Below are 8,636 nucleotides of genomic sequence, written 5' to 3' on the forward strand. Positions count from 1 at the left end.
ACCTTGTTCCGCAACTAGAATGTCTGTCGCCTCTTTCTTTACCATCTGTAATAGTACAAGTACAGAACCCTGGTACATTGATGACCCACAAGTGTGGGGGATCTATCGTAGCCTTTTCGATAAGTAAGAGTGTCGAACCCAACAAGGAGCAGAAGGAAATGATAAGCGGTTTTCAGCAAGGTATTCTCTGCAAGCACTGAAATTATCGGTAATAGATAGTTTTGTGTTAAGGTAATTTCTAATGGGCAGCAAGTAATAAAAGAAAATAAGGTGCAGCAAGATGGCCCAATACTTTTTGTAGCAAAGGACAATCCTGGACAAACTCTTATATAAAGGAAAGCGCTCTCAAGGACACATGGGAATTATCGTCAAGCTAGTTTTCATCACGTTCATATGATTCGTGTTCAGTACTTTGATAATTTGATATGTGGGTGGACCGTTGCTTGGGTATTGTCCTTACTTGGACAAGCATCCCACTTATGATTAACCCCTATTGCAAGCATCCGCAACTACAACAGAAGTATTAAGGTAAAGCTAACCATAGCATGAAACATATGGATCCAAATTAGCCCCATATGAAGCAACGCATAAACTAGGGTTTAAACTTCTGTCGCTCTAGCAACCCATCATCGACTTATTACTTCCCACTACCTCCCTCTAGGCCCAAACAATGGTGAAGTGTCGCGACGTTCACATGACACCACTAGAGGGATGACAACATACATCTCATCAAAATATCGAACGAATACCAAATTCACATGATTACTTATCGCAAGACATCTCCCATGTCGTCAGGAACAAACGTAATTACTCATAAAGCATATTCATGTTCATAACCAGAGGGGTATTAATATGCATAATGGATCTGAAAATATGATCTTCCATCAACTAAACCAACTAGCATCAACTACAAGGAGTTATCAACACTACTAGGAACTCATAGGTACCAATCTGAGGTTTGGATACAAGAGATGAACTAGGGTTTGAGATGAGATGGTGCTGGTGAAGATGTTGATGGAGATTGACCCCCTCCCGATGAGAGGATCGTTTGTGATGACGATGGTGATGATTTCCCCCTCCAGAGGGAGGTTTCACTGGCAGAACAGCTCTGCCGGAGCCCTAGATTGGTTCCGCCAAGGTTCCCCCTCGTGGCGGCGGAGTTTCATCCTGTGAGCTTGCTTATGGTTTTTTTCTCGACGAAATACTCCATATAGCCAAAGATAGGCATCGGAGGGCCACCAGTGGGCCCATGATGCAGGGGGCACGCCCAGGGGGCCCATGAATCAGGGGGGCATGCCCAGGGGGGCAGGGCGCGCCCCCACCCTCATGGATGGTGGGTGCCCCCCCTCTGGTACTTCTTTCGCCTAATATTTTTTATATATTCTAAAAATAATTCCCGTGGAGTTTCGGGACTTTTGGACATGTACATAATAGGTCTCTAATATTTGTTCCTTTTCCAGCCCAGAATTCCAGCTGCCGACATTCCCCCTCTTCATGCAAGCCTTGTAAAATAAGAGAGAATAGGCATAAGTATTGTGACATAATGTGCAATAATAGCCCATAATGCAATAAATATTGATATAAAAGCATGATGCAAAATGGACGTATCAACTCCCCCAAGCTTAGACCTTGCTTGTCCTCAAGCGAAAGCCGAAATCAAAAAATATGTCCACATGTTTAGAGATAGAGGTGTTGATAAAATAAAATACGGACATGAGGGCATCATGATCATTCTTAGAATAGCAACATATATCATGTTTAGAGATAGAGGTGTCGATAAAATAAATTGTTACTTTGTCATATGATCTCTTATGCTAAAGTAACAATTTATTCACATACTTAAGTATGAATCAGAAACTTCATTAAAACCAACAAACTATAATCTCAGTCATTGAAGCAATTGCAATTTATCATAACATCAGAAAGAGTCAATATAAGAGCATTTCAGCAAGTCCACACACTCAACTATCATTTAGTCTTTCACAATTGCTAACACTCACGCGATATTTATGGTTATGAAGTTTTAATCGGACACAGAGAAAGATAGGGGCTTATAGTTTTGCCTCCCAACTTTTTACCTCAAGGGTAATGTCAACAATAATAGTTCATGAAAACCCACATCCAATTAGCCATATATACCTGGATCTTTCCAACACATTGTGCTTGCCAAAGGATAAAATGTAAAAAGGAAGGGTGAAGATCACCGTGACTCTTTGCATGAAGTATAAGACAAGAATAAAAGATATGCCCTTCGCAGAGGAAAGCAGAGGTTGTCATGTGCTTTTATGGTTCGATGCACAAAATCTTAATGCGAAAGAATGTCACTTTATATTTCCACTTGTGATATGGACCTTTATTATGCAGTCCGTCGCTTTCATTTCTTCCATATCACAAGATCATATAAAGCTTATTTTCTCCACACTAATAAGTCATACATATTTAGAGAGCAATTTTTATTGCTTGCAATGATGACAACTTACTTGAAGGATCTTACTCAATCCATAGGTAGATATGGTGGACTCTCATGGCAACACTAGGTTTAAGGATATTTGGAGGCACAAGTGGTATCTCTACTTGGTGCAAAGAATTTGGCTAGCATGAGAGGGAAAGGCAAGCTTAACATGTTGGATGATCCATGACAATATAATTTATCTTAGATGTGAGAAAACATAACCCATTACGTTGTCTTCCTTGTCCGACGTCAACTCTTTAGCATATCATACTTTAATGAGTGCTCACAATCATAAAAGATGTCCATGATAGTATATTTATATGTGAAAACCTCGCTTTCTTTATTACTTCCTATTAATTGCAACGATGACCAAAACTATATTTGTCAACTCTCAATAACTTTTATTCATAATACTCTTTATATATGAAGTCATTACTCTCCATAAGATCCATATGATCTCTTTGTTTATTTTTATTCTTTCTCTTTTATTCTAATCCCTCAAGATCATAGCAAGATAATCAATCCCTTGACTCAACACTAAGCTTTATTATATATGGCTCACGGACTTGATTACATAGAAGGATCATAAAGCAAAACTCACAACTAGATCATACCAAAACTTTATTCTACTAGATCAAGATATTACCAAAAGGATCGGACTAAGAAAAATGGTAAAGATAAAACTGATGGTGATACGATACCGGGGCACTCACCCAAGCTTGGCAGTTGCCAAGGGGAGTGCCCATACCAATGTGTTTATGTTTCCTTCCTCGGAGGTGGTGATGATGGAGCTGTTGATGATGTAGGCCTGTCGTCCATCTTCTAAGGCATAGGCTCACCATCATAGAAGGATGATCGAGTCTCCGGGATCCTCAAATCTGCAGCCAAACTCCTCATCTTGAATCTATATTCATACTCACAGTTTTGGTTTTGCAGGTCATAGATCTGGGATTGGAGGCGCTCGATTTTCTCGTGAAGCTTGAAGATGGCCTCCCCAATGTTATTGTCATCCAACTTGTGGTTGTTGGTGAACTCCATGATCATTATATGATTGGAGTTGAGTCCATGTTCCACCATCTACTGGCACTTGAAAACTTGTTGCTACAATGCCTCAAGCCTTGTCTCACGCTTCCGGTCCTCCTCGGTCCTTCCACATCACGGATGTGCAGCAAACCCTCATGCATCTCAATGGTTTGAGGGTGTTGCAGCACCTCCGCTAGGTAGGGGTTGATGACCTTCTCGAAGAACTTGTCCTTGGGGGCACTTGAAGAAGCCATGGAGATCTAGATCTTTCAGAAAAACAAATTGAAACATAGACAGAGGATATTTGCGTGATACGGTGGTCAAAACCTTCTGGAGATTATATAATGAATTTTTACTGACCAAACGAAGTATCGTGCAACAAAACGAAGTCCATAGAGCACACGAGGTGCCCACGAGGCAGGGGGGCGCGCCCAGGGGGTAGGGCGCGCCCTCCACCCTCGTGGAAGCCTCGTGTCCTTTCCGGTCTGCCTCTTATTTTCCTATTTTCTTAAATATTCCAAAATGGAGAAAAATTGCCATTAGAACTGTTTTGGAGTCGGCTTACTTACCGTACCACGTACCTATTCCTTTTCGGGGTCGGAAACGCTTTGGAAAGTGTCCCTTATGTATTCCTCTGGGGTTATGGTTTCAATAATAGTAGTTTCAACATTTATAGGATTACCTGCGATATAATGTTTGATTCTTTGACCGTTCACCCCCGTTGGATTTGTGCCTTCGAAGTTGTTGATTTTTAGGGCACCGGAACGATAGGCCTCCTCGATGACGTAAGGACCTTCCCATTTAGAGAGGAGTTTGCCTGCAAAAAATCTTAAACGAGAGTTGTATAGCAATACATAGTCACCTACATTAAACTCACGTTTTTGTAACCTTTTATCATGCCATCTTTTTACTTTTTCTTTGAACAGTTTGGCATTCTCATAGGCCTGGGTTCTCCATTCATCAAGTGTGGTAATGTCAAAAAGCATCTTCTCACCGGCAAGTTTGAAGTCATAGTTGAGCTCTTTGATGGCCCAATATGCCTTATGTTCTAATTCAAGAGGTAAGTGACATGCTTTACCATAAACCATTTTATATGGAGACATGCCCATAGGATTCTTATATGCAGTCCTATATGCCCATAATGCATCATCAAGTTTCTTGTACCAATTCTTTCTAGATCTATTAACAGTCTTTTGCAAAATTAATTTAAGCTCTCTATTGCTAAATTCTACTTGACCACTAGACTGTGGATGATATGGAGATGCAATTCTATAATTAACATCATACTTAGCAAGCATTTTACAGAAACCACCATGAATGAAATGTGAACCACCATCAGCCATTAAGTATCTAGGGACTCCAAACCTCGGAAAAATGACTTCTTTAAGCATCTTAATAGAGGTGTTATGATCAGCACTACTAGTTGGAATAGCTTCTACCCACTTAGTAACGTAATTAACAGCAACTAAAATATGTATGTACCCATTAGAGGAAGGAAAAGGTCCCATATCATCAAAGCCCCAAACATCAAATGGTTCAATAACAAGTGAATAATTCATAGGCATTTCTTGACGTCTACTAATATTACCAATTCTCATCACAAGACAAGACAAACTTACGGGCATCCTTGAAGAGAGTAGGCCAATGAAAACCAGATTGCAATACCCTATGTGTAGTTCTATCTCCACCATGGTGTCCTCCAAAAGCCTTGAAGTGACACTTGCATAGGATCTGTTCCTGTTCATGCTCAGGTACACAACGTCTAATAACACTATCTACTCCTTCTTTGTAAAGATGTGGGTCATCCCAGAAGTAATGTCTTAAATAATAGAAGAACTTTTTCTTTTGATGGTATGTGAAACTAGGTGGTATAAATTTTGCAACAATGTAATTAGCATAATCAGCATACCATAGAGCAGTACAAGAGGCATTTATGACAGCTAATTGTTCATCAGTAAAGCTATCAAGAATAGGTAGTGGGTCATCAAGGACATTCGCTAACCTAGACAAGTTGTCTGCAATGGGGTTCTCAGCTCCCTTTCTATCAATAATATGCAAATCAAATTCTTGTAGCAAGAGAACCCATCTAATAAGTCTAGGTTTAGCATCTTTCTTTTCCATAAGATATTTAATAACAACATGATCAGTGTGAACATTTACTTTAGAATCAACAATATAAGGTCTGAACTTATCACAAGCAAATACAACTGCTAAAAAAATCTTTTTTAGTAGTAGCATAATTTCTTTGGGCACTGTCTAGAGTTTTACTAGCATATTGAATAACATGTGATTTCTTATCAACTCTTTGTCCTAGAACAACCCCCACAGCATAATCACTAGCATCACACATAATTTCAAATGGTAAATTCCAATCAGGAGGTTGAACAATTGGTTCAGAAATCAATGCTTTCTTAAGTATTTCAAATGCTTCTACACAGTCATCATCAAAGACAAAAGGGACATCTTTCTGTAAGACATTAGTCAGAGGCCGAGAAATTTAAGAGAAGTCCTTAGTGAACCTCCTATAAAAACAGGAATGACGAAGGAAACTTCTTATACCTTTGATGTCTTTAGGACAAGGCATCTTTTCAATAGCATCAACTTTAGCTTTATCAACTTCAATACCTCTTTCAGAAATTTTATGCCCCAAGACAATACCTTCATTAACCATAAAGTGGCACTTCTCCCAATTCAAGACAAGATTAGTTTCTTCACATCTCTGAAAAACTCGATCAAGGTTGCTTAAGCAATCATCAAAAGAAGTTCTGTAAACGGAGAAATCAGCCATGAACACCTCAACAATCTTTTCAAAAAAGTCAGAGAATATAGCAGTCATACATATTTGAAAGGTAGCAGGTGCATTACATAAACCAAAAGGCATACGTCTATAATCAAAGGTACCGAAAGGGAAAGTAAACTTTTTCTTTTCTTGATCCTCTTTTGACACAGGTATTTGAAAGAAACCAGAATAACAATCTAGGAAGAAAAAATGTGTATGTTTGGATAATCATTATAGCATTTGATCAATAAAAGGTAACGGGTAATGATACTTTTTAGTAGCTTTATTCAATTTGCGGAAATCAATTACCATTCTATAACGTGTAACAATTCTTTGTGGGATCAATTCATCTTTATCGTTAGGAACAACAGTAATACCTCCCTTCTTAGGGACACAATGGACATGACTTACCCACTGACTATCAGCAACGGGATAAATTATACCTGCCTCCAGAAGCTTTAGTATTTCTTTTCTTACCACTTCTTTCATCTTAGGATTTAACCGTCATTGGTGATCAACAACTGGTTTAACGTCTTTCTCCAGCTTTATTTTGTGCTGCCATAGAGTGGACTAATGCCCTTAAGATCATCAAGAGTATATCCAATAGCAGCACGGTGCTTATTTAGAGTTTTCAATAATTTCTTTTCTTCATGCTCTGAAAGGTTAGCACTAATAATAACATGGTATATCTCTTTCTCATCAAGATAAGCATATTTAAGAGTATCAGGTAAAGGTTTAAGCTCAAACACAGGATCACCCTTAGGTGGAGGAGGATCCCCTAGGATTTCAACAGGCAAGTTGTGTTTCAAAATAGGTCCTTGTTTAAAGAATACTTCATCTATTTCCATTCTTTCATTCATAAACATATCATTTTCATGGTCTAGCAAATATTGTTCTAAAGGATCACTAGGAGCCACGACAATGGAAGCAAGACCAATAATTTCATCTTTACTAGGCAATTCTTTATCATGGGGTTTGATACATCTCCAATGTATCTATAATTTTTGATTGCTCCATGCTATATTATCTACTGTTTTGGGCAATATTGGGCTTTATTTTCCACTTATATATTACTTTTGGGACTAACCTATTAACTGTAGGCCAGCCCAGATTTGCTATTTTATGCGTATTTCAGTGTTTCGAAGAAAAGGAATATCAGACGGAGTCCAAACGGAATGAAATCAATTGGAGAAGTTATTTTTGGAAAGAAACACACCTGATGGACTTGGACCCCACGTTAGAAGATACAGGAGCTGCCCACGAGGGTGGGGGGCGCACCCCCCCTAGGGCACGCCCCCTGCCTCATGGGGCCCCCGTGGCTCCCCTGACGTGCTTCTTCTGCCTATATAACTCCATATACCCTAAAACTTCCAGAACGCACAATAGATCGAGAGTTCCGCTGCCAGAAGCCTCCGTAGCCACCAAAAACCAATCTAGACCCATTCCGGCACCCTGCCGGAGGGGGCAATCCATCTCCGGTGGCCATCTTCATCATCCCAGTGCTCTCCATGACAAGGAGGGAGTAGTTCTCCCTCGGGGCTGAGGGTATGTACCAGTAGCTATGTGTTTGATCTCTGTCTCTCTCTCTCTCTCTCTCTCTCTCGTGTTCTTGAGATGATACGGTCTTGATGTATCGCGAGCTTTGCTATTATAGTTGGATCTTATGTTTCTCCTGCCCCTCTTCTCTGTTGTAATGAATTGAGTTTCCCCTTTGAAGTTATCTTATCGGATTGAGTCTTTATAGATTTGAGAACACTTGATGTATGTCTTGCCGTGGATATCTGTGGTGACAATGGGATACCACGTGCCACTTGATGTATGTTTTGGTGACCAACTTGCGGGTTTCGTGACATTGGCAACCTATGCATAGGGGTTGGCACACGTTTTCGTCATGATTCTCCGGTAGAACTTTGGGGCACTCTTTAATTAAGGTCCTTTGTGTTGGTTGAATAGATGAATCTGAGATTGTGTGATGCATATCGTATAATCATACCCACAGATACTAAAGGTGACATTGGAGTATCTAGGTGACATTAGGGTTTTGGTTGACTTGTGTCTTAAGGTGTTATTCTAGTACGAACTCTAGGGCTGTTTGTGACACTTATAGGAATAGCCCAACGGATTGATTGGAAAGAATAACTTTGAGGTGGTTTCGTACCCTACCATAATCTCTTCGTTTGTTCTCCGCTATTAGTGACTTTTGAGTGACTCTTTGTTGCATGTTGAGGGATAGTTATGTGATCCAATTATGTTAGTATTGTTGAGGGAACTTGCACTAGCTGAAGTATGAACCCTAGGCCTTATTTCCTATCATTGCAATACCCTTTACGCTCACTTTTATCACTTGTTACCTTGCTGTTTTTATAATTTCAGATTACAAAT

Source organism: Triticum dicoccoides, chromosome 7A, assembly GCF_002162155.2.
Source record: "Triticum dicoccoides isolate Atlit2015 ecotype Zavitan chromosome 7A, WEW_v2.0, whole genome shotgun sequence".
In the NCBI taxonomy this organism is placed as follows: domain Eukaryota; kingdom Viridiplantae; phylum Streptophyta; class Magnoliopsida; order Poales; family Poaceae; genus Triticum; species Triticum dicoccoides.